This window comes from Molothrus aeneus, chromosome 1 (genome assembly GCF_037042795.1).
Source record: "Molothrus aeneus isolate 106 chromosome 1, BPBGC_Maene_1.0, whole genome shotgun sequence".
Lineage (NCBI taxonomy): Eukaryota > Metazoa > Chordata > Aves > Passeriformes > Icteridae > Molothrus > Molothrus aeneus.
The window spans coordinates 92,830,764-92,853,974 of record NC_089646.1 but is presented as its reverse complement, the minus strand read 5'-3'; the positions used below and the strand labels follow the sequence as shown (position 1 = coordinate 92,853,974).

Below are 23,211 nucleotides of genomic sequence, written 5' to 3'. Positions count from 1 at the left end.
ACTGCTTCATATTTAGAGATCTTATCTATCCATCTTGATAGTCAGTGTCATAGCCAAGTTATTCATGCCTGTGTGTGAATGCACACAGATGTGTAGCTCTGAAAGGAAAAAAATATTGTCACAAACGACATCTTGTTTGACTCTGTTAACCTGGCAAATTATGATTTTTTCCCCTCTGTCCTTATACTAAGGAATGCTGATTCTTCCCATTTTGAATCATCAAGCAAACCTTGGGAAAAGCTGCCTGAATGTCAAGATGACATCAGGACATCAGGTTTAAGGCATGTGTGTTATTCTTCTTAAGGACCATGTTTGGCACTCTCTTCAGAAGAGGATTGGCTTTTATAAGAAGGTGTCTTCTCACAGAGCTCTTTAAGTCCCAGGGAAACCTAACACTGTGTTAACACTTCCTCCACAGTTATTTTTTTCAGCCATGAAGTGATTTATAGCACGGGGGTTTTGGAATTAAAATCTCCTCAGCAACAGATTCAGAAACAAGACGTGATTTGAGACTTGGAGCAATCATATGGCTTTTTTTTTGGCCTGGACTTTTGCTGTGTACTGATAAGGATTTAGCAAGACGTTCCAACCTGCTCATTGGTGTGAGCTGGTGGAGTGTGTTTTGGTGTCATCAAATACATCTAGGACTGTGTGGCTCCTGTCTCTTCAGAGCATATTGTTTGTCTGCCACCTTTTAGATGTGATTTTTAGATGCTCAAAGAGCCAGTTGGGAAGAGGGTTTAGAGCAATTTGTTTAGTTGATCTATTAGGTGAGTGGAAATGTCTATGGGAGAAAACTTGCTCCTTGTTCTTGAGCAGAAAGTGCAAATGTGTATCACAAATCCAATTAGGTCTTCTTGCAATGCCTGTTAGGGCTTGTGAATGTTCATGGTGGCTCAAGGCATCAGAAATCCTTTGCATGACTTTGTCATGCCTACTTCAAGTTTAAGTTTATTTGTGTCTCTGGATAAGTCCAGTTCAGAACTCAGTTCTCTGTGCTCTGGACAGACTGCTGAAACCACTGACCTAACCTTGCACTGGGAGGGGTTTGCCATTGAAATGCTGATCACAGAAACAGGCAAATCAGAGAACTGTTGTCTGCTTATAGAAAAAATTCTTCCTCTTCTTCTAGGAAAAGTGTGCTGGTTATGAAGGTTTCTAACTTTTAACCTTAATGGAAAAGGGCAATATTTACTTTTTAAAAAGCTTTTATTTTACCTGTTGCTTAGTGAAAAGAATCATGCTGACAAATGAAGGAAGACAGGCCTGTTCTTCCTCACATGTGGCAAAGCCTGAAATCTTTCCCAACACACCTTCTCCCTCTATAAAGCTGAAGGGAACAGTAAATTCTGGCCCATCCCTTTGCTTAGTGCCAACTTTCATAAGGGACTCCAGAGGTGAACATTTGAGATTAGTACTTGTGAATGATGGTCCCTAACAGTCATGCTCATCTCCTTTGCTTAGACAAAGCCTTTAGAAATTTTTCCCTTCAAGAATGAAGGTGAACTCTTCATCTTTTTTTCCTTTGCTCTGCTGGGGTGATAGAGCAGTGCTGGTCCTTCTGTTGGAGACCTGCACAGGAGGACAAGGTGACTAGCACCAAGAAATCATTGTGCCGTTCAGGGGAATGTGGTGTGGCTGCACCCTAAATTCTAACTTCAGAGGCAGGAAATTAGCACGACAAGGATGCTAGTAAAATATGTGAGCAGTGCTCTCTTGGGTCTTTGAAGGAGACTGCAGAGCATGGGCTCTCTAGGCTGTTGGATCAGGGATCACTGCTTTTCAGTGGGAGTAGTCCTGGGAGCTGGCTGCCAGAGGTTGGTCTCTGTGTTGTAGAGTAGGGAGAGTTTCAGGGAACAGAGCAGAAGTATGCAGGCACAGGAGGACTGAATAGTTGAAGGTCAGATCTCTTTTTCTAGCAAAGCAAACTGTTTATCAACTGCATGATTAGTCATCCTGTCTGTTTTCCCAGTTTATAGCTGAGTTACCCTTTCTCTTGTCAGGTCAATTTCACAGTCATGTTAAAACACTTAAAACATTCTCAGAGTGGCAAAATAGGTAACTTAGTCTTTGCACAATAATCAAGCAACAGTTTTCTAGTTTGATGTTTTTCATCTGAGCTTAGTCTTGCACTTTTTCAGTTCAAAAGTCTTTCTCTCACTTGTTCCTGGAGGCAAACGATGTGCTCATTGCTTGGACCCTTCATGCCAGGTTGGTGTCCAGGTATGGCATGGCTGTTTTATTCCCCTTTCTCTCTCTTTTTTTTTTTTTCTTTTTTTTCTTTTTTTTTGTTCAAATCTCCTGAGCCCCAAATTTTTCCAGATCACAGTAGTCCTACACAGGAGATGTTAGTGCTTATTAGCCAGCCATTTTAATAAGGACTAGAATTGATGTTCCCAGTGTGCTTGCAACAATTGCTGTTCCTAGCTTTTGGATCTTGAAGAATCTGGGACATTTGCAGGTTATGTTTGCATAAATTCATCTGTAGCAAGTTTTTATAGCTCATAGTGATTTGTCTGCTTAAAGTACATGGTGCTCTTTTTTTCTTTTCCTCTCCAATACCAAATTACAGTGTGGACAAAAATCCTAATTAGAGAACCAGGCTACAAAAAGAAAAAGCAGTTTTCCTTTGACTTGCTTTCCCAGGCTGCAAGTATGGGTCATGTCCTGTGTTGTAAACTGACGTGGCTCTTTTGGCTTTGTTAGTACAGTAGTGATTTACAACTGATGCTTTGAGCATGAGAATTTGTTCACTCAGCTGTAACTGATACCAGACATACACAGAATTCCCTATGGAAGGTGCCTGCTGCTGTGGAAGGGATAGATGTCTCAAAGACCTTAGAACAATGCAGGAACTTGAGGAGGTGTTTGACTTGCTCTATAATAGCTTTTGCATTTTACCCAAGACCTGCATCAAGGACGAGCTTATCTGATGATGCTGATCATGTCTTTCAAGACTGTTTGGTCTGTGTCTGTTTCAAGTGCTGTTGTTTAAGTCAATCTCTTGTATACTGCAAAAATATTTAAGTGTGACCTATGAATTCAAGCAGAAACATAAACCAGAAAAACTGAAAGGAGTTAGTGTTACATACTGTGAAAGCATTACATTATTTCTTGTATGATTAAATGGAATGAAATTATGATAAAATCTTGCTTTAATGCCTGTCTCACAGAGGCACAGTATGTGTTCAAACTGATCTGTATTGGAGCATTCTAAATAGAATGGAATAAGAGGCAGAATTATAATGGTTCTTCATTGTAAACCTGCCTCAAATGACTCCTTGAATTTTGCAGTGGGGGTATAAGGATGTAAGTGGAGGTCTACCAAGTAAAAGAGATTTGAGAATTTCTCCGCTTTTGCTTGTATTACCTACTGGGGTGTGTTCAATCTAGAAAGTTCAGAAGCTCAAGGAAGCGTGGCAAAATGAACAAGCTGATCACCCTGTCAGTACTCTGTGCAGTGCTTTTTTTCCAAGGTTTCTTTTTTTCCAAGTGGTATGTCTAGGACCAAGTGTAGCAAGCAGAGTGAACAGAGTGGTTAACTGAGCACACTGCTGTGAATCCAGGCTAATGGTTCTGATACTGGGAGAACTGATGAAGGCTGCTGATGTCCAGACCTTCACTTTCTACCAGGGTCAGCCAGGTTTATAGGGTTTGCATGGGCAGTAACAGTTGCAAAGGAGGTGGGAGAGGTGGTGCACAGCCTATCTGGTCTCATCCTGATGCCAGACTGAGGTCAAATGAACTCGCCTGAGAAGCTTTTCTGTTTTATCCACAACAGGAGGTATGTTCTGATTCTATAAAAATAGCAATAAATTAATAAAGGGGGGGGCACTTTGTCAATCGTAAAGCAAATTCTAGCTCAAATTCACAATCTTTCCATCAGTAAAGTTACTTTTAAAGCTTTGTAAAGGTTTAAATGGTTTTATTGTATGTGTCCTGCAAGTAGGAGACAGATGAAGCACTGAAGTGGCAGGTGACAAATTTGTATTTCAAGTTAACTTTGTCAAGTATTACACTTCCTGCAGGAACAGGAAAGGCAAAAAAAAATCTGAACAAGCTGAAGAACATTCTATTAGCCATTACACTAAACCACACTCCACAGCAAGATGGAGCAGGGCCTTACATCATAAATTAGTAAAACCACAAATTAACTGCAGCTGTTAATTGACATGGATAGAAGTTAGAGAAGGCTGATGACTTCTGATATCTGTGTTGTCTTGCATTTTACAGTCTAGAAAACTGATAGTATGTAAAAAGCCATCAAGCAGCACCTTCAGAAACTTGGTATAAGTGTCTTTTCTTTTGTATTTATATTTTTAATAGTCCATTACTGTTACAGTAAACCAGCACTGAACATCAGTCATTGCTTTCCTCCTCCAGTGGTTAAAACTGCTGTCTACCATCAGTTCTCACTTAAAACTTGATCCAATATCAACAGGGGAAAAATGTGCATTTACCTGGTTGGGTTTTGGATTTGGCTTGTTTTAATGTAAAGATTGGAAGATGCTGTTTTTCTTCAACTGCATACAGTGACTAATGCATTTAAACTACTGTGCCATGCAATATATTTGTGCATGTTCAGAAGCAGTTCATAACTCTGCAATTTGTTATTTACCTGGCAAAGTTTCGTGCAGCTCTAAGTACCAACATCTGTGCTTAGCTTTCTTGTATTATAAAATCAGAGCAATCACACTCAGTTTTAAAATAAAAATGTGCTAATGGGACTCATGCCCAGGTCTGCCTGAAAAAGCAATGGTGGGTTGTTTTATTGTCTTTCATACTCTGAGCAGATAATCCCCAGGAATGGTTGTTGGCTGTCTAACCACATGTGTTAAACACAAAAACTGGCTTTGAGGCAGCAGCTATTTCCAGCTACCTAAAACTTTTAACTCTCTGCTCAGCCTTCTAGAGAGGGTACAGTTACAAAAGTTTGAGTTCAATTCCTTCACATCTTGTTTTTGGTTCTTCAGTAACTCTCCTGTTTGTTTTGCAGCAGAGGCATTGACTTTGTTTTCTCAAAATGTCATATTTCTAAACAAGAACAATATGATTTTACTGCTGTTGTCAAAGGTATTTGATATATTAAATAATACAGCAGTTTGCAGCACATATTAAGGGAAAATACTGAACTCATTCTGCTCTTCCTTTTGGTTGAGCTAAGCAGATTTTCACAATGGTCATCTAGGAGTCTGAGAGAATAGAATAAATTTTATTAAACTGTGCAGAGAAGGTGATTTAAGGTCTTCAGTTTATCTCCTCCAAAGGAGGGTGGGAGGGTGAAGAAGAAACTCTGCTGACACTCAGAGTAGCTCATGGGTGCATTGGAGGATGTGGCTTTGCTGTTGGTCACTGTCCCAAGGCTGCTTCCCTGTCTCCTCTGCCCTGGCACTAACACGACCCAGTGGCTGAGCTCCCTGAGCCAGCTTGGGCAGAAAACAAGTTGCTTGAGTGAGGAGCTAACACGGGATGGGCAGATTTAAAGCAACTTAACACTGCCATGAAGCCTCTGCTTTCTGGGAGGAAGAACTTGTCTGTTCTAGCCTTTGGAAGTGTGCAATTCCACTGTGTTTGGAAAGGAGTAAAAGCATCTTGTCTTAGCTTTGACAAGATTAGAGGATGGTGGTAAATTTCATGCTAGTATATAGGAATTGCTGCTAGGCTTATATTAAATCCTTTCATGACTTTCTTCAGAAACATTTCTGGTTTTGAGCTGGAGGGGTCTTTGAAAGCTTGTCAAGCCAAGTAATCTTTGTCCCACTCAAGTCCTTTGATATTTGAAGATAAGTAAAATGCAGCTGTTTGTTCCAGTGAAGTCTGGCAACAAATTACTGTAGCTTCTCTGTTCCACCTTTCATGTGCAAATGATGAGACTGGGTAATCATTATCTTTCTACTGGTTTATTAAGCAACTTTAAAAACATAAAGTTTTTAATCTGGCTTGTCAGACATAAACAAAAAACAGGCTTGGATTTTGTTGCTTGCATGGCCAGTGATACCTGGTGCCTGAGCAGAGCCGCTGTGAGGCTGCTTCTTTCCTTCTCCTTGAAAACTCCATTTCTAGAGTATGAGGATATTTGATTTTCATCACCAGTTACTTTTAATTGCAACTAGAACAGCTGCTAAGGAAGAATTTCAGTGAAAGAGGGATGAAAATAACATAGTTTACAGCTAGGTTTTGTGGGGTCAGTGGATAGCTGGTAGTGGGAACTGTTGCAGAAACATGTGCTGCATAAATATTTGTAGTTGCAGTGTACAGTAAGCACAGAACAGAAGCCTGGCAAAGACAGCAAACATTTGTTGCACTTCCGTGTTAAAGCAACATGGGATTTGTTTTCAGTTTCAAAGTTTAATAACTTAATAATAAATACACATAACCAACTATATTAAGAATAAAAATAGACTTTCACAGTCTTAAAAATTGCATCAAGCTTATACTAGCACCACACACTGTGCTGAATTTAGGCTAGAGAAACTTGTTTACAGTGGGAACTCGTGCAGCCTTTAATAGGAGCCTCTTCTCAACTCCATGCCTAGCTTCAGTTCCTAACCCACATAAGAACAAGCAAATAAACACTCTTCTGTCCCTCCAAACTTCTCTTTGTTGTCTCATGTTTGTGGATTGCTGCCCTACAAGTACTTTAAAAAACCAAAATACAAGAACTTCCCAGTTACATGTACTCACAGATAGTCTCAAGTAATGCTATTTCTTGGTTCCTTCCTTGGTTTGATGCTTGTTCTTTAAGATAGTGAAGCTACTCTGACAGGTGGCTTGGCTGTGTAAAAACAGTGGTGAGGAAGACTTGTCAAATGATCCATCTCTGTTATGGTTCCTGTTCTAGGGGAATTTTCCACTATTTACCTTTTCTTACCTTAGTAGTCAAAACAAGAGATTCTGTTTCCTGCTCATGGCTCAGGTTTTTTCCTGTTGAGCCTAGTTGTCATTTCCCTTCTGTGAGTGATGGAAACAAGTATAATGTGCAGATAATAATGAGAGTGGACAGTCTCTTCTTTGACACCGGATTTTCCATAGCACATGAAGGTAGATGGCACAGTGCAAATACAAACATTAACTCAAGATTCAGGCCTTCAGGAATAGGTTTTCTTCTGAAGTTTTGAAGTGTTCTAAACCCTTAAGAACATTAAAGGTCTTAGGACAACTTAATTGGTAGACTCTTGCACTGAAAATAAGCATGCAATGAAGGATATTTCTGCTACGTGTTTGTAGTAGGCATTGAAAAATTAACTCCAAATGTAGTTCAACAAATACAACTCTACTCAAACTATTTTTTTAAATGAATGAAACCTTCTCATTTTTCTTCAGTCTGCCTGTGTTGTTGGGATTGTGTGTTTCAAATTTAAACGGGTCAGTATTAACTCTCCATAAGAACTCTGGTTATTTTTCAGCTCCAAGAGGCAAAGCAGTTTGCAGGAGGTTGAACGAACCCTTTCTTGAACCTGCCCCTGATGATGATCTCCTTTGGATCTTATTTTTTCCTCTGCGCTATGTTTAGAGTAGTAACAAATCCTGTGGGAATATTAAGGAAACTATTAACCTAGAAAACTTCTCTGTTGTTCTTGCTTTTCAGGCCCCTGCCATATGCTGATATTAAGTAACCTCTAAAAGCTCCACATGAATAACTTTCACACCACTGATCTCCCCTCCCACCCCCAATATTCTTGTAGTTTTTCTCTTCTGCTTTTTCTCCCATGTTTTGCTTTTTTCTTCCTCTCAGCTGTTGGCTTTCTACTCCTTGCCTCAGGTTTTTAATTGCTCTGCAATGCTGTTGCTCCCTGGGCAGGAGAATGTGTTAGGTGAAAGCACACAAGGGCTGGTGTTTCTTTACTCCCAGCACTATAAAAAGGCTTGGAGAGCAGTGACAGAACAGGTATGGAAGTAACACTTAGTGAGGAGAATTGGCCTTTTGCTGGGAGTCTTGGACCAGTTAATTTGCTTCTCTGATTATCCCTTTGCATTAGAAATAATAGATTACTTGAGAATTAAAAAAGTAAAGTTGTAAAGTTTTGAAGCAGAATGACAATTTAATTGGAATTTATATATAAAGAAGAAATTCTGTACAGTCTGGTGTCTTTAGAAAGCAGCTGGAATTCAGTGGAGTTGGGGAAAAGCTCTGTCTGCAAGGGCGCTGCAAGGCTGCCCAGCTGCTGGTAGTGGTGAGCTCTGAGCCAGCCTTTCTGCCTCTTCAGCTGCTGTAGGTGAACACAACTGCTTCCTTTAAAGCTGAGTTACCAGCTGGGATTTGAAAAGGGCTAAAGCTGTTTCCCTCATCCGTGGATGCCATGAAGGTGTCCTAAGAGGAGGTCTGTTAGTTATGGCCTCAGGATGGACACTGGTGGCACCGTTTGTTCACTTTATTAACCTGGTTTAGTATGGCTTTGTTTTCATTCTGCCTAGCAATTTGGTAGTTTTAGTAGTATGATGCAGTGATTTTGTATACAAAGTAATGTAATCTCTACAGTTTTGCTTTTGTGTGCTGACTGAGGTCTAGTTTGAAAAGCAGCTGAGAGTATAGGGGAGGAAAACCTGTTGCATTAACAAAATGCATTGTGTTAATCAGAAAACCGTGGAGTTTCTTGCACTTTGGGAGAAATTCTTTCTGACTCTGAATGAATAAATGAATGCTTTATAATAGAGCCCATAAATAACTCCTAGGGTAGTACCTTTGTGGCTAATAAAAATTAAAAATTGAGTTTCCTAAGCTTGTATTCCTTGAAGCAGCATGATTTTAAGATGCCTTATCCTTTGTGGCAGTGGAGGGTGGCGGGGGGGGGAGTATAAGGCATTTGAAATACAGTCTGCAACAAGAATTGTTAAAAATCTTGTTTCAAAACGATTCCTAGCTGAGACAAAGAATATCAGTAGCAGGAGGAGTGTTTGTATCTGCATTATTCTTCAGTCACTTAAAAGTGCACTGAACACTGATGCAATGTAGTCATTGCATTTTAAAATCCCTGCATGTTAGAGAGGAGAAGATAGCATGTAGGGAGACAACATTTGTGCACCGAATCCTGGTGCAGGATTTAAATGTGAGATCCTTGCTTCCTGTGTTAAACTGAACTAGGGTCATACAGTGCTATGGTTCAAAAGTTGCTTCTCCATCCATGAGGTTCTTTAATGAGGGAGTTACTTTTCTCTATGGGTAACCACATGATGTGTCCATTTATCAACTTGTACTCAAAAGTATCCCAAATGTTTGCCCTGGGCAGACAATAATTGAGGGCAAACAGTGCTGACAATGATCTGCTAGTGAGCTTAACATGTTCATGGGTGACTGAAAATGATAATACTGGTCATGATTTTTGCTAGATCTGGCTAACATTTCTTGTATAAATAGACCAAGCCCAGAGGCACATCAGATTACATTTTTAAGTTGATCTCAGTAGTTGTGTGGCTGGTGCCTTTCTGACCTCATCAAGGTAATCTGTGCTTGTAATGGGCTGTGACTCTGAAAAACAGGAAACTTTTTTATTTAACTTTATTTAAATAAACTTTATTTAACTTCTGTTGAAGTCTCTTGCCTTTTGCTTGTGGATGCAAAGGTGCTGTTGATATTATTGTGGAATTTTCTCTTCCCTGTTTTTTTGGCTGACTTCAAAGGCAGCATAACAGCATTACCTGGTAGCTTTTGTCACCCATGTCTAGGGTTAACATTTCTTGCCCTGAAAAAGAGGAATTGAATGGCTGTCTGCAGGCTGTCCCAAGGGTCCCAGCCTGTCCCTCAGAAGAACACTAGTTCCTTGTACAGTATTTTGCTTAAAGTGGGATTTTACTTCTCCTTCCTTGATGTGCTTGGCTACCATACCATAGCACACTTCCCCCTGCCACAGCTTCCAGTCACCTAGCAGAGGACAAGCTGAGTAACAAAGGAGTGTGGTCCCTGTGGGTGTCACAGAGGGTCTGTGTTAGAGACTGTGCTTTGCTGTATGCTGCTCTCTGTTGTACAGGTGCTGCTGGACACTCTGGGGTGCAGGGAGGTTTTTAGCTCATCTCACAGGCACACTATACTATAAGGGATGGAGAGAAGAGGAGAGGGGGAGCTCTGGGAGAAGCTGCAGACTGGATATCTGTTGTGATGGAACATGTTCTGGTGTGGGCAGGGTGGCTTGGCAGTACCTCAGAACCCATCTCCTGTCTCTGAAACATTCCCAGAAGCAGCTGGCCATAGGAGCCAGCTCATGGGGTGCAGATCACAGGAAACAGCTTGCTGCAACAAACTCATCTTCCTTTGCTCAGGTGACCCCTGAGCAAGGGTACGTGTCATCTGCATCAGCTCTGGCACGTGCACGGTGGTGGTGAGCAGAATGGATATTGTTGGAGGTGTGTGCCAAGCCCGGTCTTACAATGGCCCTCACCAGTGTTGATCACCAGACCATGTGCAGAGCATCCCTGCAGCTAGTTTGTCCTGCCTCTGGATGCCTGGAATAATAATTTCCCTGGGTGGATTTTTTTAGCACTGTACCTCATTTGGTCCCAGTTCAGCTGGTAAGTGGCGACAGTGTCCCACACCCTTCCTCTCACCAGTTGCATCCTGAGATCCCAGAGCTGTGTTGCATCATGAGGAAGTACTGGAGCTGCAGAGTGTGGCCCAGGTGCCTTTCTACCATGATGGGTGTCATACAGTGTGTGGGTAGCACGCTCCTGAGTCTTGTTGGTCTGGTTTATGGGTGTGTGCTTATCTTGGAAAATCAGAGTTCCTAGCACCATCTGCCTTCAGAAATGTTATTGCCTCTGTTTCAGACCGCTTCAGTTCCATGTAGGTGTCCCAAGAGAGCTGAAAGAGATCAGTGTGATGAAGATGCTTTATGCATGTGCATCAGCAGCAGCTGTGAGAGAACCTGCCAGTGTAACCTAGGTTAGCTGGGCTGCCTGCCAGCATCTTGCTGAATGGTACCTTTCCATGGTGGCTCTCACAGCTGGTGTGAATGGAACAATCCCAGCAAACCAGGTGTCCCTGCCTTAGAGACCTCCCGGCACTACCAGACAGTGTCAGTAACATAAATTGCTGCTTGCACATGGAAGTAACAAGCATCCATGTAACAAGATAACAAAAGGTTGCATCCCTGCTCGGGGGGATCACCGTGAAGGGAATGCTGCTGGAGATATTCCAGGGGCTGTGCTGAGATCCAAAGCTCTGAAAAGGTGGCTTGCTTCAGTCCTGTGTCTGTAAGGTGCATAAAGGCTCTGGCATGGCCTTGCATCCCTCCTGCATGATAGGGCTGTGTCAGCTCTGTGCCATGCAGTTATGGGTCTCTGTCCCTGTTCATTGCAGGGGGGTTGGACTAGATGACTTTAAAGCCACCTTCCTCCCCAAACTCCTCTGTGATTACTCACATTTGGTTCCTGCTGTCTTGCTGAGGCATTGTTCCCTGACTCTTAGTGTTTGTACTGTTTCAAGACAAACATAAGATTTGCTTATGTTATTAGCTTTCATGCAGCCTAAAATAAATCAGGAGTGCTTGTTATTGCATGCAGTGAACCCTGTCCTGTTGAACATGGTTTTTGGCTGCAGCACTCGTGGATGGGCCCTGTGAGCTGATCCAGAGGTTGGTGCCCTTTGGTGCAAAGCATCAGGGCAGAGTTCAGGATCAAAGGGGAAATCTTGTCCCTGTTGAGGTGCAGTCTGGGTCTCTTTGGGTTCACATGGCACCTAACTTCAGCTGTGCACTTGGCTGCTTCATTAGCTTGCAGGAGATCTGATGGTTCTGAGATTGCTGTCTTCATATCTCTGAGGTTTCCTTCAGAATCTACTTCCCACAAACACAAAGTTCTAGTAAAATTCAAAGTGCAGGGGAAGAGAGAATGCCCAGGAAATATCTATGGGAAAGATGGGGAAAAAAAAACTAGAGGGGGGAAAAAAAGGCAAAACGTCACTGGTTTTAAAAATAAAGACTTCAGTTCCAAATTCACATATTTTATCTGCAAAATCTTGCTTCCTAGATCTTTTGCCTAAAGACTTTTTCATAATGTAGTTAAGACATGAATAATTTTAAAACAAATAATCAGCTTAGCTCTATAGCACTTAGCATTCTCAACCAACTGGCTGGAAAATACAAGTGCATAAACAGTAGCTGTTCTGAACAGCAATTTGAGAGACTTAGGTAGCTGAAATCCCACAATCTGTCTAGAATGGCTTTGGAGAAACCCTATCAGGGAGGACATCACAAGGAGGCTGAATGTAGAATTTGGATAGTAAAGTACAGTATACACTTCAGGCGTTTTATCAGACACTGAAAATACTGGTATTTGGAAGAAACAGAGTCATTGTAATATTTGTCTATGCTTGTTTTTATCTTAATCTCAACTCAGTCTTTGGTAGCTTGAATGTCAGAAAAATTTTTCTAGGTGTGGAAGAGTAGAGCTACTGAAACACAGCCCCTGAAGTTGTTTGTAGTGTAGGGCTTCCATGGAGAGCTTTGTTTTTCATTCTTCAGAGTGGTACTTCTTCTGGAAACAGAGGCTGGGAGACTGATGATTGCCAAGCTGCCAGTTCACTCAAGTGGTGTGTCTGTCAGGGTGGTGGCACAGTCACTGCCACCAGCCACTCCTGAATAATGTAATCATTTCCATGATAAAGCAGATGAGCTTTTGCAACTTGCAGAATCCGGCTTTCCCAACAGCCGGAGGTGGGTATGCTTCTTTTTGTGCTCTCCTGATGTGCAAGCTGTGTACCTCCTTATCATCCCAGCAGGAGCTGGGCAAACAGCTTTTGCACTGGTCTGATCAGATTTTATTGAGGACAGCAATCATCAGGTGTTTTTAAGACATTTAGATCCCATGCCACTTAGTTGTTTTTAAAGATGGGGGAAAATACTAAGGAGTTTAGGTCTGTTGTCTAGTGCACCTTCAACTGGGAATCCACATCAACTGGGAAGTAATTGCCAGCTAATAGTTTTAAAATGGTTATGATGAGTAATCTGCTCAGAACACAGGTATACATTTCTGAGTGGTTTACTTTGATTAAAAACACTGTCAAATGCACAATTCCACAATTTTTAGAAAAAAGTTGTTTCCTATCTGTCATTTTCTCTGTGTCTCTCCAAACGTCAGCATGGTACCACTGCTACACTGCTGCTCTTTATTTGTACTCTCATTCCCAGCCCTCCCAAGGGGGCAGTGACCAGTTACAATCTGCCCAGGCAGCAGCCAGGGAACTTGGAGGATGAGGAGGTTCAAAGCTGATGGGCTAGGTTCAATTAAAGCCCTATAAAGACTCCAAGGAGAAGGATTGTTCCTCCAAATTGGGTTAGAAGATTCTGACTCCTCATATATGAAGATGGTTGTGCTGACAGCTCAGAGGATCTGATGTGACCAGTGCAAGACAAAAACGCTCCTGTCTGTGGGAACTCTCTTGCCCAGCAGATGTGTAAATTGGGAGCTGTTAAACAGCTTCTTCTCTTCAGACATGCTGTGTTTGTCTGTTTTCAAAGCAAAAGATGGAGTTTAAAGGGAAGCCTACAACCACAGCTACCTTCCTTATGGTCATCTCTGTGTGCATTCCTCTGGAAATGCTAAATATGGTATGTTATGCCTGTAGTTTAAATACAGATTTACAGGAAGGAAGGGAGTTTTATTTCAACTGTTTTGAAACTGTGTGGTACAATCTTTTTTGTATTGGAATATATTTACAAGAAGTCTTGGGCATATTTACTCCCTGTGCTCTTTGTGTGGCAAAAATTGGAGAATAACATCACTTCATACATCCATTCAGTTACTTTTTTTGCCAGGCCCTCTTTGAAATGAGGAATTTTCATTATTTTTTTAAAACAGTGGTTGGTTTTTTATTTGGTACATTGACTGCTTTCTGCAGCTGCTGGGAGGTGTTACATGTCCAGTTCTATTATCTCAGCAGAAGCTGGGTAAACAACTCCTGTGCTGGCGTGACACATTTGAAGCAGTCAGAGGCTGCTTCTGAGTGCATCCCTTCTGTAGGTAGAGAGGAGCTGTGCTGTGGGTGTGTTGTCTCCTGTACCTGTATTATCTTTGAGAGGGAGGTGAGATACTGGCTCCTTAAATAACAACTCTGGTCTTAAGCAAGCATTTCATAATGAAGTTATTTGACTCATCAGCTACTGGGAATAGCCCGGGTCCATTTTGCTCATGGGGAAACAGGGCTCTGTGGGAGAGGCTTTGTGAAGGCTTAGCACAATTCTCTGCCTGCAACTGCATTTAGTCTGTTTTCTCTTGTGGCTGGAATGCAGTGTGATGGTAAATTGGTTAAGCTTGGGGCATGAGGTCCTCTCCTAGGCTGCTTGTGCAGCTCCATGGTTCTTTTGCAGAAAAAGGAGGAAGAGACCTTATTTTGGAGTGCTGCCACTGTGTCCGCTGAATCATGACCATGAAAACTGCTGAAGGGGGTCTGTGCTAAATAACAAGTGTTGTATGCCAATGGTTATTTTTGGTGGTTTCAATTACAATCCTCCTTTCTCCAAGAACCACACTGGTGTTTGTGTAAATGGATGCTGAACAGCAAAGCCATTGAGTACCAGAGCCAGATCTGAAGAAGAGTGGACACGTTTGCAGCAATGTGCCTGTTCTTCTCAGCTGTTCCACCCTGTGACCCTCAGCCTCTTCCTTGTGTAAACATAGATGGAAACAGCCAGGGACATCTGTATTTAGGAGCAATATCAGGAGCTTAGCTGGAAGAGGGAGCACAGAGGATGGAGCAGTTGTTGGACTATTCAGGCTTTGTCTCAGTGGGAAAGTATGAATGCATTTAATACTGTATTTGCATTCCTGGCTGGCTGGAACCCAGCACTGACCACGGTGCCTGCTGATGCTGCAGGGATTGCTCTGGCTTTTAGTACATGGATGAAGGAAGAATACTTCAAGAGCTTATTAATAGGTTGAGAAAAGCAACCTTCTTTCTTTCCTTTCACTTTTTCCTCTTTTTGTATTTCTTTCTTTTCTTGTTCTTCCAGCAAGACTCACTGTTTAGACATCTTGTGAATAAATGGAGGAAACTTTTTGACTTCTGTTTTGAGGGGAAGCCAGGAGTGACTAACATTCCTTAATCTGATTTTATTGCACATTCTTGTCTTGGATATGTTTTCGCTTTTTTCCCTAACCAGAAGAAGAAAACAAACCCTGATGCAAGTGGCTTCTAAGCTCTGTCTTCCTGTAGCTCCACATGTAGCTCTCTGTATCCGTTTGGGAACTGACTTCACATATTGTTTTTCTTTTCATGCAAAAGATCTTTCTGCAAACTGTGGCTTGAATAAAAACAGGAGGGAGTTCAGATACTGGGAGTCCCTGGTGTCAGCTGAGGCAGGCAGCAGATAATCCCTGCTCTGTTCTGTACATTCATTAGCATTCTAGAAATACCTGATGTGTCTGTTTCCTGATTAGGAGATCTCTAGTCAAATGCTTATTTTCTCACAGGAAACAAAGTATTCAGAATTTGTCTGGAAAAATTTAGGAATGCCTTTCCATGTACATAACTGGCTTTTTTTCATTTGCACATGTTGCTGGCCCCTGTTTGTCAGGGACCTCTCTGCATCCTGGTAAAATTTTTGAGACACAAACAAAGCACACTAGCTTGCTCCCTGCACCCCCATTAATTTAAATTTCTGCTTCTTCCTTTAATTGGCAGATGTGGGAGATGGGCTTGACAGGAGTTGAGAGAGTTGAAAATTATTTGAAGGGGAGGGTTATCCTAAAGGAACATGATCAAAGCTGGCTGTTATCACTGAAATATGATTGTTGCTATTGATGCTTGCTTACAGCTTGTTAAACCTTATGTATGTGTACAGTTTCATTTTGTAGGCAGATGGCTTTTAAGTCAGATAATGAGTTCTCAGTATGCTCTCCTAAAGTGAAACACTGCTTCCTTCCTTTCTGTCTGCCCCCCCCCCCAACGTGAAGTTGAAAGTCTTCAGCTAACCAGGAGCCCTCCATTCTACAAAGACAAAATGTGTCCTGTTTGTTTAATAGGTAATCAGCTGGCTTTGATTTTTTGGCTTAATTTACTCCAAGTGCTTGGGGGTGGCTAGATGGGAATGTGGTGTAGGGGGTGGAGACTTCCAAGGAAAAATTCAAGGAGTAGAAAATTAAAGTAGCAGAGTATATCCTCTGTGCAGGCTGGGGAGGCAGCACTGCAGTGCGCGCTGTTGCTCGTAGTTTCAAAGAATGAAACAGTAACTTCCAAGAATGTATGTTGTAGTTAACATGCTCTTAGCTAGGTAAACTTCAGCTGCTTTATTTAGTTCTGACAGGGTGTTTCTACTTGCAAAGCCCTTGCATTCTAGAGTCTGTGGTCAACTTCTGAGACACTTCTGAAAGTTGTCTATTTTTCATAGTTACCAAGGAAAAAAGAATTTGACCTGAAAACACAAGCAGTGCAAGTATCTAAGGGCATAGTGGTACAGGCAGCTGCATTTTGGCTGCTCTGCTTTCTTGGCTGAACATGACCTGGTTTTGCTCCAGAAGCCACATAGCTGGGTTAGTGTGGTGCCAAGCTCATATTCCTGTTCCTGGTGTCTGGAGTGGGCTGGGAGAGCAGCCATCCTCTGTGGACAGGAGAGCAATGCTCTTGGCCTTGGTCCTTTGTGGGTGAATTAACAGAACTATGTATATTTGTTTTATTTTCACTGCTCTGTGCCCTATTTCTGGGTGAGGAAGTGGAGGAGGGGAATTTACAATGTGAGGCTCACACCCGTTATTTGCTATACTATAAACAGACATTTTCTTTACTGCACCTCAATTTTTGGAGCATATGTGGTAGATATGAATGGTTCTTTACCAGCAAAGAAAAATAAGAAATTATTATTTTGGCTGCACAGGTGCTCTTTAAAATAAGCACCTGTGTAGCCAAAAGGGTCACTGGGTGGTAGCAAAAAAAATGCATGCCCTCAGGGGGCAGATTTTTCCTGAAAAGTTTGTATGGTCTCTATCACCATGCATTACAGGAAGGAAGAAAATTGGTGGTTTCCAGAGGCTAACCTCAGCCCTTGGATGGTGACTCACAGCAATGGGGACTAGAAGGAAAGGTGGCCTCAATGAGGAGAGGGACTGAAGGAGGCTGCTGTTTGAGGGCAGAGAAGCAGACCCTGCTGAAAGCACGGGGGTCTGGCTTTGCTACTCACACTGTTTCCTAGTTTGATTTGAATCCCCCTTTGCGTGCATCAAGTTACCCTGGTTGTTGCTTTCTGAACCAGCTGGGGAGAGTGATGCAGACAAGTGCTGTCAGCCTCAAGAGTATCAGTGGCTATGGTGATGGAGGGAGGAAATGAAATGCCAGTGTATTGATATAAAAGTCCTTTGGAAGAGGAGGAAAACTTACTTGATGGAGTTTTCCCACTTATACTCAGTTTTCTGCCATACAACAGTTCTGTGCCTGGCAGTGTCTTTCAGATCGCTATTGCACAGAAGCTTGTAAGACTTTAAATTATAGTATGCATACTAATAAGAATTTATTGGGGTTTTTTTCCCTTGAAGTAAACAAAACCACTCCCACTTGGTATCTCCTAGCTGGAGAAAAGCACACTGTTCCCCTTGTGCTTTCCTCCTCCCTATCTCAAGCACTCTTTTGTGCTGTGAGAAGTTGCTGCAGATCTGCTGTGTAGATTGTGCAGCTTTCTTCCCTCAGCTGCCAGAAGTGTAACCCCTGTCTATGTTCATGTGGGCAACAGTGGATCTCTGGGAACCTGGGGAAGACATGCATGTGGGAAGAGGGAAAAGTGTATGATCCTGTATTAAGCAATTAAGCTGAGACAGTAACTGGAAGTCTTGGGAGTGTTTTGAGTATTGCTTGAAGCTCTTCAAGGCATGTAAGGGTGTGTGTATGTGTGTGTTTGTGTGTAATTTACATTCTCTGCAAAAGCTTCCCACGAGTGACAGTCTCTTTTTAAAAGCAAGATTGTTACATAGGACCAAGTTATGCTTTCAGACTTTGCAGCCTAGCAGAGCATCCGTCTTTTCTTGGCCCAAGGCCCTGCACAGCACTGCCCATATGCCTGGTGGTAATGCCCATTTTCTGGGGAAGGTTCCTCAGCTGCAGAGCTTTCAAGTTCACAGAGTGGCTGCTGCTACCCCAGTAAATACTCCACCAGTAAATACTTTCAGCTGGACCAGAGTCCTTGTCCTGGCTGCTGTTTCCCATCCCTCCCTGCTCCAGCAGCAGCCCAGCACCTGGCCCATGCAATGGACTTGTCAGTGCAGTGTCTTCTTCCTCCCTCACCGCTCCCAGCCTTGAGCTGTTTTGTAAGCAATGCTGCAAGCAATGGGGGAGCTCTTCAAAAACAGTTGTAAAAGCTGTCAGCTGTCTTTAAAGTCAGTGGTTTTGTCCAGTTTTGTCAATGTTAGACTAGGGAATGTGACATAAAAACATGCTGCAAAAATTGCACTCATCAATAAAATCAGCACACTGGAAGCTGAGAAGCAGTTTGGCACAGAGAGAACCTCTATTTAATGTTCTGTGCCCTTTTTTACTATTAACTCTTCATCTTATGAAAGAAGGGTCCAGAGGTATGCAGCAAGAAGGCAAAGAGACTTAAGAAACTTTTTTCCTCCTCTTGTTTCCCAAAGTCAGCATATGAACTGAGGGGGGGAGAACAAGTGTCTGATACTGGTATGGGGTAAAGGCATAGAAAGTTTAGTATGCCTGCCTTTTATATTTTGATTTGAGTGAGGAAGGCACTTGTGAAGTGAACCTCTTGACTTCCCCCCCTGTACTGCCCTGTGTGCTGACTGGCATTGCTGAGTGGCATCAGGAGATGCAAGCTGGATTCCTTCTACCTGAAACAAAACCAGAGGCTGCATTCTCAAAGCCCACCTGGCTCACCTGATGTGATTGGTGTTTGATTAGTGGCAGGAGACCTGGTCTGAAATAAAAGCCTTGTAGACCTTTAATAATCAGGTTGTTGAAACCTTCTGTATCATTATTCTGTGGGCTGCTTCAAGTGGGACATGCTATTTGGAACTGCAGAGCCAGCTCTAGTGAGATGGTAAGAACAGACTGCCCAGAGGGGAGGCTGGAAATGGTGAATGATGACTTGCTGTGGCTGCAGATCCCCTTGTTCCAATGGAAATGTGTCAAGCTTTTGTGCTCCCTTTCAGTGGATTCACATTTTTGGGTGGGTGGGGTTTTTTATGTTTGTTGGGTTTGTTTGTTTTTTATAGCTGCCTTTCGTGCTGTCATTGAAAGTTGTCAGAAGCCCTTTTTTCATCATCTTGCTATTTTCCCTTCCTGGGAAAATTTGATTTTTGTCTTGCAGTAGAGAATTGCACTAAATGGTCTCTTGAGAAGTTTTCTCAGCCCCTGCATACCAAACAGGTTGTATGTGGTAGGAGTCTTCCTTGGCTGCTATGTGCTTCTGCAGGGATATTTAGAGATGCCTGTGTGCCTTTCACTGTAAGGATATGATGTTGTTGCAGTCTTAGCATATTTTACCCAGATTGAAATGATGGTTAGGAGAATGAATAAGACAAAAATCAAAAATGAAGTGGAGGAAGCAAAGCCATGCTTTTCCCCAGAGAGGTTTTACAAAAGTTAACAGTTGTAAAAGCTGTCACCTGTCTTTAAAGTCAGTGGTTTTAGATTGGACCTACTAGAGTGAAGTACTGTCTTTCCTCATGGGAAACACTGAAACAGATTGCCCAGAGAAGCTGGGGTTGCCCCATCCCTGGAAGTATTTCAGGCCAAGCTGGATGGAGCTCGGAACAACCTGGTCTAGAGGAAAGTGTCCCTGCCCATGGCATGGGGTTGGAACTGGATGGTCTTTAAAGGTCCCTTCCAACCCAGGCCATACTATGATTTTGCTTCTTCTTCCTTCTTTCCCTCTTGTTCTCCCTCACCAACATTTGAAATTGCCTGAGATGGAAGAGGAAGGAACATTATAGACTGACAAAACCAGTAAATTAATAAAACCTCATCCTAAAGAAGGATGCTGTGTCCTAAATGGCACACAGCTTGCATAAGCTCATTATGCTGAATGTTTAAATTTGGCCAGCTCAGGAAGCATTTCTAACCATTAACCATCATTAATTTCCCTGTGACTGGATGGCTGGGACATGCTCCTGACACAGGAGAGAGAGATTCATTAAAGGCTCTACAGTTGTCTTGTTTTGAAGCTCCAAGGCAGATATATGTCAGTGTTCTTAAACCCTCATCAGTAAAACGGAGCAGTTCCACAGCTTAGCAACCTGGTCTTTCACAAGGCTCTCCATTACTGAATTTGTAGCTTGTGCTCTGTGTCTTGCCTCCTCTTGTGGAGCCTGTTGCTTGCTGTGACTTTTGGCCATGCTCTGCCCTGTTCAGGTGCACCAGATGTTTGCTGTAAGTAGCTGACTGTGAGAAAAGCCTCTGTCTTTGGTGGCTAGACTGGTTTTTGCCCTGACGATGACTTCATCTTTTGACTATGCAATGTGTCTCAGACTAGGTCTGCTGGAGACACACCTGAGTAACTTCAGTTGTGGAGATTATTAAAGAAAAATGTTCCCCCTCTAGTTATAATAAAACTTCTGCCATCCATTTCCTGAGTCTTAGTGTAAAGGCAGTCTCTGAGTGAACTATTATGTTAATTATTTTTAAAAATAATTTCTCCCTTGTTGTTTGATCGGTGTTCAATGCCAGCATTGCTGAATCAAGTTAAGTTCAGAAGACCTAGTTTTGCTGCTTTTCTATGAGGGAAGGAAATAGTATGCTACTCTGTCCTAGAAAAGAAAATCCTCCCTGGATTGAGGCATAAAAACTTGATTCCATTTAAACATGGCATGTTATAGCGGGAAAGGGCTGGAGTGCCTTGAGCCTGCTTAGGTTTAGGGTTTTACTTTCCAGCTCTGTTTCTGTTAACTTCTTAAAATGGTCTCTGCTGGAATTCACATGTGTTGGAAGCTGCTGTTCACCTCCTTGATCTTCCTATATAAGTTGGCAGTTGTAAGATGAAAGGAGTTCACAGCAGACTCTTGACTGCTTGGTTTCTTCTATATAGTAAGTAGAAGAGACTTCAATGATGTACTATGAACCCCTGGACTCAGAATTAATTCAATCTATAATTAAATTTGCATTACATTACAACCTTGTGGCCATCTGCACCAGGCTGTACCTAATTTATAGCAGATGCTTCTGCCCCCATTTCTAAAGAAGCATTTCCTGGCTGCAGCCTCCATCTCAGGACCTGTGGGATCTGGCATCAAACATTGTTTGTGTTCATTGGTGGGGATAGAAAAAGGAAAGGTGTGGAACTCCTCCTGCTTAACAGCATCTCTTTTTCTGCTCCTGAGCCAGAAGCTTTTGCATGTGGCCTTGGGTGCAAAATCATGTTCCAGCAGGTTGAATGGGAGGATTAGTAAGAGCCAGCTGTTGGCAGGAGGGCGTCTTACTGTCAGTGTCATGGCGTGAAATCGATTGGATCACTACAGCTCTTGTGTCTCACTGGGGAACTATTTTAAAATCTGTTAATCACTGTGGGAAATCTGGAATCAAATACCAGACACTTCCCCCACCTCCTCCAGCCCTAAAGTGAGGTCAAAATCCTGGGAATTCTTGGTTTTGTTTTTGATGACTGCTGTACGGATAAATAAGGACCCGGTCTTTATGCAGCGGGCTTCTGTCCTGCTGTGTCTCTACTAAAGCTTCCCAAAATTTCCTCCTTCAGACTCTGAAACAAAGTTGCAGTCTTGCTGGGTGAAAAGCAAGCACCTCATAAATGACAAAAATTTTGAAGAATCTGAGACGTCCCCAGGGAACTGCTTACAGTGAGAAAATTCACTCACTGCAACTGTTGTGGGGTGGCTTCTGGCACATGTGAGGAGTTCTGCATTTCTCGTGCCTGATAAAATCATATAGCACAATGTTGCAGAACTCTTGACCTTAGCTAGCAGGCAACATGACTGCAATTCATTTGGTACTGGCCAGTCTCCTCAAGATAGGAGGTTAAAGGGCTTTTAAGATGGCTCTTCAGATGCCATTTCAGTAGATGGTTGTTTGTCCTGATGTTTTCAGACTATAAATTTGGCAGAGTACATTCCAGGGTAACTTGTCCTTAAGTCTGTGTACGCTCTGTAAACCAAATATTTTTATATCTTTGAGTTTGAATAGGCTGATCACTGAGATATGAGTCTGGTAGAGGTAATGGCTAAGGTGGAAAAGCAATGGGTCATTAACATGTGGGCTCTCTTTGAAAGAGTATATTGTTTTTCTGAGTTCTTCCATTGTGCACATTGGGTGTTTATCTTGGTTTGCAGTCATCAGTGATTTTCTCCTTTGATAAGTGACCAGCAGCTGAGCTGTCAGGCAAATGATTTCATGCCTGCACCACCCCGACTGGGCACCTAAATGAGAACCAAAAACACAAACCTAGGGCTGCATATTGTGTGGCTGCTGCATTTCATAACTGCTGTGGAAGAATCACAGTGGGGCTTTTCCTTTCCAAAATGTTAAGACAATAGAGATATTTCTTCTAAAGAGAGAACAAATGGAGGAGGAAGGCTCTAATTGCCCTTTAAAAACAAAATCCCTATCTTGCTGTGCTGCTTCTGGTTTAAAATTAAGATGTTAGATTAATCTTTGAAGCAATGCAAGAATCTCCAAGTGGTTTTCCTCTATCCACCCAGCACATGCCTGGGTTTTCCACTTGATTTAGGAGCAGACCTCTCTCTCATAGGGATGAGCTGAATTTTGTTTGTTGTTGCCATGAGCAGTGAGATGGATTCAAAATTGAGGAGGCAAGAGGAGCAGCACACTGATCTCCCTTCTCCTCCTCCAAAACAAATAAGGGTTGGATTTTTATTAAAACCACAGTTAAGTTTTGTTTCTTAAATGAAAACACACACTTTATTGACTTTTTAAATCAGGTCTAGCCCTTCCAGTCATGTTTTGTTATTAAGTGTGCCCTTCTCTTAGTCTGTCTGAAATCACTTGCAAGTGGAGTTTAATAAAGAATATGTTTTGATGTTTTTATAGTAAAGAGGGAGGAGATCAGGCTCTAGTTGATCTGCTAATGAGACTCTTTGAGGAAATCTATTCCCAGTGTTCATCTCTGTCTCAATTACTCCTGCAATGGCTGACCTTCCCCTGTGCCTTGGCAGAAGGGCATTTGCTTTGCCAGCAGGCAGGGGACAAGATGCTGAAGCAGTTCTGATGTTTGTCTTGTTGATTTTGGCAATACTGCTCCTTCTGTCCTCTGCCTTCCTTCAGCAGCTGCCTCTGCTGAATGAGAAATGTGCTGACCTGCTATGTATGAAGGGAGAATT

The 23,211-nt window shown here is 42.3% G+C and overlaps 1 protein-coding gene across 1 annotated transcript in view; it reads left to right on the top strand.

The window, feature by feature from the left end:
* The window catches only part of PARD6G (par-6 family cell polarity regulator gamma), a 64,832-nt gene that overhangs the window by 13,435 nt on the left and 28,186 nt on the right, over positions 1-23,211 (top strand). The gene's annotated exons all lie outside the window — the stretch shown is intronic.